At 45.3% G+C, this 16,035-nt stretch overlaps 1 pseudogene; it reads right to left on the bottom strand.

Moving 5' to 3' along the window:
• Positions 1-9,742: 9,742 nt before the first annotated feature.
• On the bottom strand, positions 9,743-10,633 carry LOC130179914 (uncharacterized; annotated as a pseudogene).
• Positions 10,634-16,035: the final 5,402 nt, after the last annotated feature.

The raw sequence follows: 16,035 nt of genomic DNA on the forward strand, positions 1-16,035 counted from the left end.
CATGAAGCCTGTTCACTGAATCACTGTGTAAATCTCTGATTTGTTTATTAATTCCAATGAGTTTGTTATAGTTTTTAAACCGGAGCCATATTGTTTTCATTCGTACGTCCAGTTCTCATGGACACGATATCTCTGTAACGCCTGCACGGAACTTTTTTAAATTGGGCACAAACATTCACTAGGACAAACTGATTAGATATTGGTAGTCAAAGGTCAAAGGTCAAGGTCACGTGACCTCACAATACGTGGGTTTGGACTTGTGAACGCAATATCTCGAACTCCTCAAGGGAATCCCTTCACATTTGGCAGAAATGTCCGCTGGGACCTGAGGATGAACTGATTAGATTTTGGTGGTCAAAGGTCAAAGGTTAAGGTTAGTGTGACCTCACTAAACACTTTTTTAGCCATTACATAAGGTAAACAGTAATGATGAATAAATAATAAATATATCTAATGTAGAGACTGAGATGTGAGTACGAGACATGAACCTGGTCCTCGAATGACGTCGAACGAGGTCCACGCCTTGTACCTTTCTCTGTGTCGCTTGAACGTCCCGCTACTTCGTCGACTCCGAAACCTTCAGCAAATCACTGTTTCAAATAAGCTGCATAGGGTGATAATTCAAAGCAGAGTGGGGTAATTAAATTAGATGTTCAGGAGGTTGGTTTTTTTTTTTTTCTTCCCTCTTTCCATTCTCTGGCGCTCAGTGTGTTTCAGAGGCTGCTGAGGTGCAGAAATTATTTCGAAAAGAGTGAAACGATTGGATGTGACCTTTACGGAGAGACAATGAGAACATGGAGATAGATGAGGAGGTGATCTGAGAGGAGAGGTGCAAACAGCCAGAGTGGAGGAGAATTAGACAGACTGTACCCGGATCAGACGCCGTCCACGGCCTCGCTCATCTTTTACTGCGCTTTGACATTTGAATGATGTCACACGTCTGGATGTTACTGAGTGTGCGCTGAGAATGACTTTGTTACACACTGTTTGGTCTCGCTGGAGTAAAGACCGATTCGGATGCCTCACATTTAGGAAGTACAGGTGATTTCATGATTGTTCAGGGGTCAGTGAGTGTTGTTGAGCTGGTTACACACCCTCAGGCATTTGGTCCGAACACAGACGATCATTTATAGCATGAAAAGCTTTATTTATTTAGCGCAATTTATTCCAGGTGAAGAGAAAATCCAAATCAGTGTTTTACATTGAATTAAATACATTTTAATTTCATTTCAATTAAATCAAACTGCAAAACCCAAAAGGTTCAGATAGAGGACCTATATATTAATATACTGCATCATTAGTAATTCAGTCTGTCAGAGAGCTTACTGGAGGTTAAATTCACAATTAGTTCTGGAGTTGCTTAAGGATCAACACAAATATTTTCCAGCACTGTCTGTACACCGCAGGTGTCACATCCATGAGATTATTTTTGCAAACACAAACAGCGAGATGGTTCTAGACGTCTGCTGCTTTGGTCCCATGTACCGTACCGACGGCGCAGTACAAGCAGCCATGTGTGGGAGTGTAACGTGTCAGGATGCAGCAGCACCTTCACACAAGGTGAATCTGTGAAGGCTCCTGTCGCTTCCACCAGACACGTGTTTTATGCTGTGGTGAGCTCACTGCAGCCGCCCTGTACTGACGTCTTCAAACCATTAGCTCTGAGCTAACAGAGACCCCAGCCCAGAGGTCAGAGGTCGGAGGGCTGAGCTAAGAGCTGTTTGTAAAGTAAATTCCAGGGTTGTTGAAGAAGATTAAAATGAGGGATTTATGACTTCACCTCAAAGAGAGAGAGACTGGAGGAAACTTCTCTGGGATCTTGTTAGTTAGAGCTGTCAACGCTAACAACCACACCAAACACGTAGCTTATATTGCTAGCTAGCAACAGCTATCTGTGCAGTCAGTACACAGACTGTTTTTGGTGAATGAATAAAACTCTCCAGTGATCAAATGTGTAATAATAAAATAAGGGGAAAACTGGGTTCACATTCAGTCTCAACACTAACCTGTCTGACATCTCTGACTCAGAATTACAACCAGGAGAACGGAAGCTATTCGTACGTTTTGCTATTGCTACATAGCCAGCGTTAGCATTAACAGCTGTTTACTACTAGTATTTACAAGACGAGGTTGTAATATGTCCTCTGGGCAGCTACTACTTCATGGCAGACTGGACACTACAGTGACCTGGTGTTGGAAAATGACGAGACGGTCTGGAGCTTTCTGGTTAGCATGCTAACTTCAGTAGATTAAAAGAAGAGATGGAAATGGACGCACAACAAACTAGAGACAGCTGTAGGTGAGTAAAGAAATAAAGTTTAATGCTGAACTCACAATGTGTCTTCTGGACTGGTAAGTAAGCAGCTGTTAATGCTAACGTTAGCTATTTAGCAATAGCAAAACCTAATGGTTTTATTTACACATCTCATTAATTTTTTACTGATCTGGTCTTTTCTTGGTCTTTGTACGATTATTTGTTTAATTTATTCGGATTCAGCATCTGAAAAAACTGAGCTAATCAAAGTGCTAGCCCTGAGCTAACCGCTAGCCCCAAGCTTCTTTAGCTGCAAGCTAATGGAGGTTTCAGTTCGAAGTTAGCGTGGAATTATAAATATCTGTTGCTACTATTTTTTGTTAATTTCTGATCAATTCTACATCACAATAAATGAAAAACACATTGGGAAAACAGTAGATTTATATTGTACAAACAAATTCATGCAGTAACTGTGCCATTATTTTTGCTTTTAGCTTATTTAGATTTGTTTTAAACTGTATTTTCTTTATTTCCCAGCTCTTATAATTTAGAAAAACTCACTGTTGTACAGTTTGAAGAGAAAAACAAACAGAGGGGTTTAAAATGCCAGTCCTCTTCTCTGTGAATAAATGTCAGACGCATGTGTGGTTGAATTTACTGTTGATGTTTTTCCGGTTTTGTTCTATTTTCGAGGACGAGATGATGAGACGATGATCCGTGTGGGGAAACTGGATATCACAGCTCATGTCTCAACTTTAATTGAAAATGATGTTAAAAAGTAATTTCAAAAGCAAATTTAAACTTTGAAAAGAGTTGAAGATAAACAACATGGTCATTAAAACTCCACCAGTTTTCCATTCTCACTCAATTAGAACGTGTGGAAATTAGACTGTAATTACACTAACAGACTGATGCTCTCAGTATTTTTAAAGCACGGGAACAATATTATACATTTATTCATTACATTTCCCTCCTAAAGAGGAATGGTGATCATGTCTCCCTACAGATTATGAGTCATCAGTCACCAATAAGTTTTTATCACAGTTTGTGAAAAGACAGAGAGGTGACACAAGTAAAGAAATGCAAATGAGACATTAAAGCTTTAAATCAGCACCTGTTCCGTCTCAGGCTGCGGTTCAGGTGAGTTCAGGGAACAATAAGATAAAATGTGACTTAATGCGCCCCGAGGGAACGTCAGAGTGACCGACATTTCCATAAATACCTGCACATCAGAAGTAAGTAAGAATAAAGCAGGAGTAATAGATGTGTGCATACATGTGCAGTGTCTGTGTGTTGAATCTGTGGTGGAGGCTCCGTCAGTGGAGGTGGGAGGTGCTGAACTCGGTGGAGGGAGGGTCACGGTCCAGGGGAGAACCTGTTAAATCTAGGTGCTGATCCGGTTAAAAGAGGCGGAGCGAGGCGTTGTTTATCACCTGTGAAATAAGGCTTTTCTTCTTTTTTTACATTTTCTTTCATTTCTGAGGAAACAATATTTGGATATTGATGTAAAAAATGTTTGTTGTTGAGATATAAACGTGTACGATTTGCTGCAGATCCAGATATGAACCAGGACGGTGGCGGAGGTGTGTGCTCTGCTGGGGGCAGCTTTTCATCTTGTGCCACCAGCAGGTGGAAGTTCTGCCCGTCCAGTTACAGACTGAACCTCCACATCCGCAGGACGGACTGTAGCTTCAGAGCGACACCAACATGGCTGGAGACTCAGACTTTGGTAGCTGGAGGAGGAGGAGGAGGAGGAGGAGGAGGAGGAGGAGGAGCAGGACATGACCTCCTCCACTCCTCCTCCTGCTTCCTTCTCCTCACTGTTTACATCAAACATACTTTTTCTGCCTCAGCTCCTCCATCTTGTTTTCATGCTGCCTGTTTCCTGTCTCACTCTCTCTCTGTTGGTCAAACTCACACACACACACACACAGAGTCCAGATTAAACCACCTCGTGACACTCGGCCGTGTCTGCGGTTGAGGCGGGGCGGGGCTAAGCGCTGTCACATGTCAGACGTCGGGGCAGAAGCTGATTGGTTCATTTGTTAACCGAGGGCAGCTTTACTGTTGTGTTTCCCCACATCAAACACCTTTTCAACCAGTTGCTTTGACAACCGTCAGCCGGCAGCTGATTGGAGCCGACTGAGGCAGGTTCAGTCGGGGCCTCCGCCTCGTCCTCACGCCGGAACAAATGCACAGAGAGAGAATCTGACGATGTGGCTTGATGGTATTTAATGTCAGATGCCAAACACACACGGCTCAGTGGAAAACCCGTCATGTCGCTCACACCTTTGAACCGGCTCAGTCCAGCCTCTCCTGACTTACTGTTGCTAAACCTGTCGTTCCTTCCATGCTGGCATGACACACTCAGTGAGTTTCCCTCCACGTTTCTATCAGTACTTTCAATTTGCACATTAAAAAAAAACCAGTGTAAACACCAGAAGTTAATAAGAAAAAGTCACAACATGGCAAATGTTTTCCTGACAGGAGCAATGGATCAAAACAACACGCCACGGACTAAATGAATAAACACTGACCTACATGGAGCATGTGACCTCCCCTCTTCTTCTGCAGCGGTTTAACGGCAGGAACGGCCGTCGGCTCATATTCACACAGTGGATGGAAATACACATTCAATTATATTTAGTTTAGGAACTAAATACACTTAAAACATTTTTACCAAAATGTTGTTCTTTTAAAAGCTAAAAACTGCACCTCACTTGGTACAGTCCATGTTCCCCTCCATATAAACCCGATTGGATTCTCCCACTTCCTGCTTGACAGTGTGCACCTTCATCTGCAGGTAACAGGCCCGGGAGCATGTGGACCAAACATTCAGGTACCTGGATCTGAACATCAGTGACTGAGTTTGACTGTGTGTGTGATATTTCCCTCATTAACAATATGATTTAATCCTCACATGCTCTGTTGTTTGGCTATGAAGCTAGCATGCTTAGCCTCAGGAAGCTAGCTTAGCCGCACACCCTGAACTGAACTCTTATTTTGAAAAGTTTCATGAAAAAGTTTAGTATGATAAGTGCATACTTTTTGTCGGCTCAGAACGTATTTGTAAATTAATAGCTTTTGCTGCTGGTCCAAAGATCACCTCCATTTTTCTGTTTTTTATAAAATCATGTAAATTTCAAGGGAAGTTTTCAGGGATGAAGAAACTAGTTAACATCCAGTTTTCCTGCAGCAATGGAAATAAATGAAGCCTTGAAAGTTCATGCAAATAATTCCTTTGGCTTTTTCTTTCCCTTCTAACTTTACATTTGTTGCTTCGTACCTTTCCCTTGTTTTTCTTCCTCTTGTAAAGCACTTTGAACAGTTATTGTTTTTCTTAATCAATCGGTGACTAATTGTGTCCATTGAACTTCAGAAATCAGTGAAACATTTTCATTTCCCAGTGTGACGTCTCCAAATGTTTGTTTGTAACAGTCCAAACTTTACAGACTTTTACCTTCATCATCTCGTGTCAAAGAAAAGCAGCAAAACCTCTCGTCTCGGTTTTTCTTGAACAATGATTGAAATTGATTATGGAAGTAAAAAAAAACTCTTTTCTCAGTGTGGAAGCCAGAAAAGTAAGAGCGTCTTGATTTATATATATATATATATATATTTTTAATTTGAGGTACGATCTCATCTCAGTGTCAGTTCTTATGTAATGAAACTAAACAGAACTTTGGGGTCAGTGTGTAAGTAAAGCAGAGACTCAGTTGCAGGTCTCTGGTTGGACTTATGGAGGAATAAAATAATGTGTTACTTGCTGGGGTAAAATAAATGGCAGCCACAGTCAATAAAACAATCATTAAATAACATGGAGACCTGACTGAAGTTTCCTGTGTTACAGGATTATAAACCAGCGTCTGACGGAGACGGAGCGACGGAGACTTCAGCTCCTCTTCGGCCTCGTGGAGGAAGTGAGACGCCTGCAGCCGTTTGGAGTAGAGGAGGAAGAGAAGAAGAAGGTATTTAAAATCTATTGTGTGTTTGTCGTGTAACACTGCTGCAGGTTTTCTGCCAAGATGCAGGTGATTCTGCACCACAAAAAAAAGAAGATATTTTTAGCTGATCATCAGCCTCCAGGAGCCGAGATGAATTTATTCCCTCTCTGAGAGGCGAAGCGGCCATGCTTTGATTTTTCCTGATCAGATGTCTTTTCCATCATCTCCGTCAGCGACCTGCAGCCCGCTCTCCGTGTCCCTGATTTGCACTTTGATTCAAGCACCACTGGGTAAAGCAAATTTCATCAAAGTTGTTTCCTGAATAAAAAATGAAGGCGTTCATTTCGCTCTGCGGAGCGCGGCGCCGACAGCTGACTGAGCCTCAGTCTGAACCGTGGATCCATGTGAGCGGGAAATGTGACAAACACCAACAAAACCAGCTCTGATTTCATCCAACACTTCCAGCAGGTTTATGGAATATGAATTTTGTGAAGAGCGAGAGGAGGAAGAGGAGGGAGACGCGACCACATCAACAGACAGTTACAGTTTGTCGTACGTTGTGATATTCTTGTTTCTCTGCGTTCCTCACATTTAGAATAAATGATCACAGAGTTTGTAACAGCCAGGTTTGTCCGGACCGCGGGCCGATGGGTGAATTACACAACAAACAATAACCTGCACAACCTCGACTTCTACAAGATCATATTAGAAAGATGCAATAATAAACACTGGTACAAAGAAATAGTAGGCTCCGCCTCCAGATTTCCAACACACAGCGTTTAATTCTTTACTAATGAAAAACTGTTGTTTTCTACCTTCTACCTTTGTGGTTCCTTTACTTCTGCTTGTGTGTGTGTATGTGTGTGTGTGTGTGTGTGTGTGTGTGTGTGTGTGTGTTTTAGAGTCGCTTTGCTCATTTTGTGTCTTTTTGAGCTTCATTATCATTTTTATCTTCGTGGTCATTTTGCATCTTCTTGGTTTTAATTTGAAAAGCATGAAGGTTGTTGTCCGTCTCTGGTCTCTTTGTGCCTTCGGAGTGTTGCGTGTCTTTTTCACGCAGCTCTGTGACTTTCAAACTGGAAATATGAACAGTCACAGCTGCCAGGTGTCAAACACAATCTCCAGGAGCTCGGCAGTCGGACAAACGGTCGCCGTCAGACGTCGGGCCGAATCTGAGCCGACCACCAACAAACAACGAACAATCCACGGACTGTGGAGACGGTAAAGAACCCGGGTGTGTTACTTCTTTACTGCACACCTGATATCTTCAACCTAAAGTCTGTGCTTCAGCTCCAGCATCACGTACTACAGCCTCTCCAGATGTTTGTCTTTCTTTGCGTCCTCACACATTATTACAAACATGAATGATTAAATATTCCATCTTTAGTCTTTCTCTCACAAAACCAGGAAGAGAAAAAATTACATTTTCATGCATAAAAGCTGCAAACAGGTGACAAGAGAAAATGTTTTCTGTGTGTTTCATAAGATAATGAGCGATCACAGAGCCGGTGAAAGGAAAGAGGAGGGGCGTCTGCAGAGTTTGTTTCCGGGTGTTTTCTGGCTGTTTGGATCCAAACAGAGGCCGGCTGTGTGTTCAGGTCGGAGGTCGGCTCTCCGACAACCCTCCTCCTTCCTGTCTGCGAACCAGCCATCAGCTGATTGGAGGCTGTGGATGTGTAATAATATTCCAGTGGGCCATAGTCTCTTTAGGAGAGGGGGGGGGGCAGTGGTGATACTGGTGATGGTGGTGGTGTGAGAGAGTGGAGGGGGGGGGTCCACGCATGCATTCATCCCTCGGTCCGTCCAAATCAGCATTAATCAAGGCGGCTCAGCTCATTCCTTCTCGTATCAAATCAGTAAAATGATTACTGGCATTCAGCCGACGAGGGCCGTCGACGGCGAGGGGCCGAGCCGCGCCGCAATCAGCCCGCCGCTCGCTTCCCGGAGTTCCCGCCGCAGAATCACAGTGTTTTTCTTTTCGTAACTAATCGTTTAATGAAAAAAGACGATGATTGACGTAGAGAAAATAAAGGAAGTGTGTGTTTCGGTGGGAAAAAACGCCCCGAATCCGCACAGCACAACCCTGAAGCCGAGAGTATTTGGATCAGCACAGATCCGCCCGGCCTGAAAATACTCATCATTCTGCTTCTTTTTATTTTTTACATTTTTTATCCCTTCTTCTGTCTCAATCAAGCTCCTCTCCAGCGGAGATAATTTCATTTCCACTGTGGTGTAAATAGAGCAGACTGCCCCGAACACCACAGAAGAAGAGAGAGGATTTAATCAGGACTCAGATCCTTGAAGCGAACAGCAGCAGGACCTGCAGGGACAGAGCTTCGTTTTCAGATCAAACATCCAGGTGTTCGCTTTCTCCATCATCAGACGCACATTGCCGAAATATTTGTAAAATTTCTGTGTAAGTGGAAACGACTCCGGCTGTGACGGCGTGTTGCTCAGACTGTTTTCATAATAGAGACACACACACGTTAACCACGTGACCTGAAGCTGAACCCTGACGCCGTTTGAAGAGGAGAGGACGAGCCAATAGAAAATGTCTCTTTCCTGAACAAGACATCTACACATGAAGAGGAAACGTCTTCCCCACTGAGAGTTCCTCATTTATAAAAAAAACATTTGTCAGTTTGTGCCACAGAAAAGTTGTTTTTATACGTTACACCGTGAATTTAAGGAGACGCCGCTGTGACACGAGATCCTGCGAACTGACACGTTTAGTCGCGACCTGAAGTTGTTACAGATGATTAAAGGTCCATGTTGTCTGAAGTCTGAGAGACCAGAGCGAACGAACAGTTCTGTACTTTTATATCGAGCCACATTGACCTTGTGTGTAAAGTCCTTAAACCTCGGTCGTCACCTCTGAAGCTCTGAGCTTTCAGTTCTCTTTTAGCTCCTAGTTTTGGTTTTTCATGAGGGAAGACGACACGACGTGGGAGAAAAATTGTCCGTCCAGACTCACGCACCTGAAAACACACATGTGGGTGTGGACCAGGTTAGTACAGTTATTTTTTTCCCACACTCCACCTGTTCCTCCGGGGCTCTGGGGGGACCACCTCACCGCTCTCCCCCAGGGACCAGCTGTGGTTCTGGGCCACAGCGGCCCCTGACGCTCTAATCCCTGCAGGGCCCCGGAGCTCTGAGAAACACGGGGGCAGGTTTCTCCCAGACCGACCAGGCCGTCATTAAATCACCGATCTGGTCATTAGAGGCCGACAGCAGTTAGTGACTCTCCTCCTCGTTTGTGCAGCACAGGTGTCGATGACAAACGACTTTAGGGCCGGAAAGAAACATCTGAAGAAAGTTTAGCACAAAAACAAACACAGGAGGTGGAGAAGGAGGAGGAGGAGGACGAGAAGGTGGAGGAGGAGAAGGGGGAGTGAGAAGAAGAAGGAGGTGGTGGAGGGAGGAGGAGGAGGGGGAAGAGGAGGAGGAGGGGGAGGAGGAGGGATGGAGGGAGGGGAGGAGGAGGAAGAGGAGGAGGAGGATGGAGGGAGGGGAGGAGGTGGAGGAGGGGAGGAGGAAGAGGGGGAGGAGGAAGAGGAGGAGGAGGAGGGGGAAGATGGGGAGGAGGAGGAGTTGGGGGAGGAGGAGGAGTTGGAGGAGGAGGAGAGAGGAGGAATAGGAGGAGCAGGAGGAGGAAGAGGTGGAGGAGGAGAAGAGGAGGAGGAGGAGGAGGAGGAGGAGGAGGAGCAGGGGGAGGAGGAGGAGGAGGAAGAGAGGAGGAGGAGGAGAGAGGAGGAGCAGGAGGAGGAGCAGGGAGGAAGAGGTGGAGGAGGAGGAGAAGAGGAGGAGGAGGAGGAGGAGGAGGGGGAGGAGCAGGGGGAGGAGGAGGAGGAAGAGGAGGAGGAAGAGGAGGAGCAGGAGGAGGAGCAGGGGGAGGAGGAGAGAGGAGGAAGAGGAGGAGCAGGGGGAGGAGGAGGAGGAGGAGCAGGGGGAGGAGGAGGAGGAGGAAGAAGAGGAGGAGGAGGAGGAGGAGCAGGAGGAGGAAGAGGAGGAGGAGGAGCAGGAGGAGAGAGGAGAGCAGGGGGAGGAGGAAGAGGAGGAGCAGGAGGAGGAAGAGGAGGAGGAGGAGGAGGAGGAGGAGCAGGAGGGGGAGGAAGAGGAGGAGGAGGAGGAGAAGAGGAGGGGGAGGAAGAGGAGGGGGAGGAAGAGGAGGGGGAGGAGCAGGGGGAGGAGGAGGAGGAGGAAGAGGAGGAGAGGAGGAGGAGCAGGGGGAGGAGGAGGAGGAGGAAGAGGAGGAGCAGGAGGAGGAGCAGGGGGAGGAGGAGGAGGAGGAAGAGGAGGAGCAGGAGGAGGAGGAAGAGGAGGAGCAGGAGGAGGAAGAGGAGGAGCAGGAGGAGAGAGGAGGAGGAGGAGGAGGAGGAGCAGGGGGAGGAGGAGGAGGAGGAGGAGGAGGAGGAGGAGCAGGAGGAGGAAGAGGAGGAGAGGAGGAGGAAGAGAGGAGCAGGAGGAGGAGGAGGAGGAGGAGGAGGAGAGGAGAGGAGGAGGAGGAGGAGAGGAGGAGGAGGAGGAGGAGCAGGAGGAGGAAGAGGAGGAGGAGGAGGAGGAGGAGGAGAGAGGAGGAGGAGGAGGAGGAGGAGAAGAGGAGGAGCAGGAGGAGGAGGAGAGGAGGAGCAGGAGGAGGAGGAAGAAGAGGAGGAGGAGGAGGAAGAGGAGGAGGAGGAGGAGGAGGAGCAGGGGGAGGAGGAGGAAGAGGAGGAGGAGGAGGAGGAGCAGGAGGAGGAGAGGAGGAGGAGGAGGAGGAAGAGGAGGAGGAGGAGGAGGAGGAGGAGGAGGAGGAGGAGCAGGAGGAGGGGAGGAGGAGGAGGAGGTCCACAGGGAGTCCCGACCTGCTCTGTCTTCAGTGTTTGGTGTCAGCTGCTCGGTGTCACCAGGTGACAGCAGATTGTGTTTCGGGATAATTGACGGATCAGTGGATTAAATTTGCGACGGTGGATCAACAAACAGCACAGAGCAGTTTTCACACAGACTCTGGATCAGTTAGTCGGTGGGTTCAGAGGAGGCGGGGGGGCGGGGGGGCGGGGGTGGGGGGGACATCAGGAAGAAAAAGGATCTTGTTCAAAGTATCAGAAAAAAAACAGTTTAATTAGAGTTTAATTAATGAGTCCGGTCTCGTCCGTTTATTCAATTCTCTTGCGTGAACGATGATTTTGTCAATAACTCAAATACAGAAGATCAATATGTTAACATGTTAATATATTGTAGTATCAGCTGATCTGACTTCCTGGACTAAAAGTTAAATCCAGACACTGGAAGCAGCAGTTTGACAAAAAGGCAATAGTTCTAAAAGTTATCTGAATATTGATCGTTTATAGATTCCTCTGTGATTTGAATAACAGAACTTTGTGAACACGACAGGTTGGACTGTGAGAACTGGCATCAGCTCAGACCGAGCTCAGGTGTGACGATGAGAGCATCATGGTGCGTTCAGGTCCCGTCTGATGTTTTCTGCGCCAGAGAAACTCGATTAAAGTCGACGGCGAGCGCTCCGTCCTGGTCTGTGTGGTTCCGGGTCGGGGGACAGAGGGACACTGTAAACAATCCCACGACCTGGTTCGGACCCCAGAGCCATATTTCTAGAGAGTCGGGCCCTCGGGGGACAGCGGCGACACCGTCAGGGGCCAGTGATACCTGTTGGCCCCTCCCCTCTCTTCCTGATTGACAGATGGCTGCTCCATTAGATGAGAATGATAAGTGGCTCTCTGTCGCCAGAGAGGACTTCCTCTTGACCTCTGACCCCTGACCCTGACTCTTGACCCCTCTCAGGGGTTGACCAGCCTGCCCTCCCTCCCTCCCTCTCTCCAGGCCTGTGTGTTCGTCTCTCGCCCCTCCTCAGGTGCAGGTCAGGACTAAGTGATGTGGAGAGCAGCTTTTGTTCCTCTGGAGGAGAAAAGAAAGACAGAGGAGAGAATGAAGAGCTGGAGAGTCTGTTGTTCTGAGGGAGGACGAGATGAGACGGATACAGAGAGAGAGAGAGAGAGGCTAAAGAACGGACCTCGTTTGGTTTTAATCAAACAAGTTGATTATCCAATGAGACGCGTCACAGAGTGAAATGCTCTGGTAATAAGAATAATTCAAGTTGCACTTTTCATTAATCTGATCCTTCACGTAGCATCTGAAATAAGTGATTAATAAATAAAGTGAATAATATCATGTTATTGGGTAATTATTACTCATTTATATAAGTAGGTTTTTCTTGGATGAGCTGGAGTTTTAACTACATGCGTCTTAATTAGTAACTGAGACTGTGAGAAAAACAAAGAAGGACAAAAGTGAAAACTTTGATGTCATCGTGAAATGTCATTAAACTGTCATTAAAAAGTAAAAAGAAGCAGGAAGGACGTTAAAATGTCTGAGAACAACCGCCTCATTAAAAACCATCCAATAACAGAATATGAAATGATATTTTTAATAATTCTGTACTTTATTTTTGATGCTTTTATTTTTTGTCAAACTCAGATCCTTCACAATAAAACAATCAACAATCAATAAAACTGATGTCTGATAATAACCTGATTATTCTTCCAGACCGGGTCCAATGTCTGAACACTCACATACAGTATGTGGCCAAAAATATGTGGACACTCCATAAACTTTAATGTACTCCCAGTTTCCTGTTTGATCCTCTTTAGTTCCATTGAAATGTTCAACCGTATTTTACACCCTCATCAATAACCGCCTTTCATTATTTGGCCAAATGTTTGTGGACATCCCTGCTGGATCAACTCAAAGCCAAAACCTAAGATGAATTATTCCACATGAAGTTTGTTGCAGTGGACGTATGTTTTTATCAGTGTCGACATGTTTAAAGAGCAAATTAAACTCATCTTATGAAGTGATACTATATATACTATATACTGTCTACAATCCAGGGATCAAGATCATAATCCACTTTCTTTAAATTTGGCGGCTGTTATTCCTCTGACCTTTGACCTTTGACAAGTTTGGTTGAATGTCTTGTGGTTCAGTTCAGTATCTGATATTATCTTTATTTTTTCTCTGGGTATCATTAACTTACAGATGAGTTGTACTGAGATGAGGCTGAAGTTGGTAATTTGACTTTGAGTAACGATTATTCAAGTGTCACATTATTATTATTATTATTATTATAGTTTTGTTGTTTTTCTTGTGGAGCTTTATTCTGGTAAAAAATCCAAAAATCTCAGACCTTCTGTCGAGCAAAAGAGCTTCATTTCACAGCTTGGTGGAGAGGGTCTCTTTCGCCTGCATCGTTATTATTACTGTAATTATTTTTATTATTATAATTGTTGTTATTGTGTGATTTTTAAAAAAGCCTGAGTACTCTCACATCAGAGCGACTCCTCGGTCCTGGAATCCAAATTTGCGGCTCCAGCGGCGTCTGTAAACGGGCTCAGGTCCTCCAGCCGGCCCTGTCCGTCGCTCCGGACTTAACTAATAATTATAATAATTCAGGTTGGTGCATTGTTCTCTCTCTCCTCATACTTTAAAGTGTTTACAGTAATAGTAGCTCTGTCAGGAGTGGACCAACTCTCTCTCTCTCTCTGTATTAATAAGCAGTGCAGTACTCAGCACAGCGCGTGGTAAAGCTTTGCCATGATTACAGTACGCCATCAAGAAAATTAGTTGTTTCCCACACACAGCAAAGCACAGCGAGGGGTTTGCAACATAACAAGTTGCTTTTGTTTACAGCGGCTCGCTAGCTGTTTTCATTATGCTGAGACAAGCCCATAGACTCAGAGCCAGCTGCCACAAATCACACGTTCAATTATTCTGCTTTGCTTATGAGCATCCAAATATTTAGTCCACTTACCGTGAACAAAAACAGTAGTAAAGTGATTACAGCCGCCGAGGAGTCGAGTTCTCCTCCGAGAGGGAAGCAGGAGGAAGGAAGGAGGAGAGGAGAGAGGGATGGAGGAGGAGGGAATATGAAGCTGCTGGTTTTCTTTTGTGCTTTATGTATTGTACCTGTGGAGACGTATTACACCAGAAGTTATAACGACATTATTACATCACGACTCACTGCTACATTATTACATCACTACTCATTGATACATTATTACATCACTACTCACTGATACATTATTACATCACGACTCATTGATACATTATTACATCACTACTCATTGATACATTATTACATCACTACTCATTGATACATTATTACATCACTACTCACTGATACATTATTACATCACTACTCATTGATACATTATTACATCACTACTCATTGATACATTATTACATCACTACTCATTGATACATTATTACATCACTACTCTGATACATTATTACATCACTACTCACTGATACATTATTACATCACTACTCATTGATACATTATTACATCACTACTCATTGATACATTATTACATCACTACTCAGAAGTCATAAACTATATGATCATGTGAGCACTGGGTAGAATGTGAGAACTCCTGATGTCGTTCCTGCTACAGCAGGTAAAGCCTTCAGGTGGGGGTGGGGGTGGGGGTGGGGGTGGGGGTGGGGGTGGGGGGGGGTGTTGGGGAGGAAATGTCTCAGAAAATACAAACTGTACAGAAACAGTGGAGCACTGAAGGAAAAAGGCGTCAGACAGAGGAAACAGGACGGAGCGTAAGTAGACTTAATGGGTGAGGTGGACAGTGACGGGGAAGAGGGGGGTCATCCTGGCAGAGGTCGGAGGTCGTGACCTCTGTGTGGTCTCAGGTCTTTGAACAGAAAGACGGGTCCTGAGCGGAGAGGAGTTCAGACTCCCAGCATGCCTGTGGAGGAGGATTACACGCTTTGATAGAAACACTTTACATATATTGTGGACTAATCCTTTAAAGGCTTTAACTCAGCGCCAACACTTCCTCCGCAGCTGCTGTGTGGGCCGAGCAAGGCGCAGCGGAGACGGGGTCGCAGGTTCAATTCCCCGTGAGCGCTCAAAGCATCAACAGGGACCTATTACCCATCATTCCCAGGGAGATTCACAGCAGCACGTTTTTGCAACAATTTACCTGATAAAAAAAATAGTTGATTTCTTTTTTTTTGAATTATTAAGAAATACCAGCAAAACCACGAAGCGTCTCGTCAGCTGTTTTTCAGCTGTAATGTCTGGAAGCTCAATGTGAACCTGTTACTGAGCACCACAACCTTTTAAATGATCCCCTGAACCTCCTACCTGTGACCTGTAGGAGCCTCCTGAAGGACACCTACAACCTGAAGGTCCGCTGGCGGGAAGTGGAGAGCGCTGTCCAACCCATGGCTCCATCACCTCAGACACCTATAGGAGCATTCAAATCTCCCTGACACCCAGCAGAACCTGTTTCTAACTGGCTCTGCCTACAGATTTTACATTAGCATCACATCACACATGTGAATATCGCTCTTCCAGGTCAGTGCAAGACGTTTATGGAGTAGACCTTGTTTGAAGTGAACCCTCTGAGCTCGACGGATGTTTCTGTTAATATCTCTGCGATAATACAACTTAGAAATGTGGTTTAAATGTTGTTAAAATCCATCGACTCTCCACTTTCTGTTCCTTATTCTGGCGAGATTGTACATGACTCAGAGCCGGAGCTAGAAGGCCTCGCAGCACGCCAAAGAGATCTGGTTAAAGCCGAGCGACAATGAAGCTTAGACATATGATATCACAAAATCTCATCTTTGGCAATCTTAAACATTTATCTGCTATTTCACTCATAAATTGTTCTGTTTGTCAGGAACCTGAGACTTTGGTGAACACATTTCAATTCATCCACATCAGTCATTTCATTTATTTTATTTTCAAACACAGGCTTCAATTTTTCAGCATTTGGGATAAAAAGGGCGTCACACGCTTCAGCCTCAGAGGGTTAAACA

This window comes from Seriola aureovittata, chromosome 13 (assembly GCF_021018895.1).
Source record: "Seriola aureovittata isolate HTS-2021-v1 ecotype China chromosome 13, ASM2101889v1, whole genome shotgun sequence".
NCBI lineage: Eukaryota > Metazoa > Chordata > Actinopteri > Carangiformes > Carangidae > Seriola > Seriola aureovittata.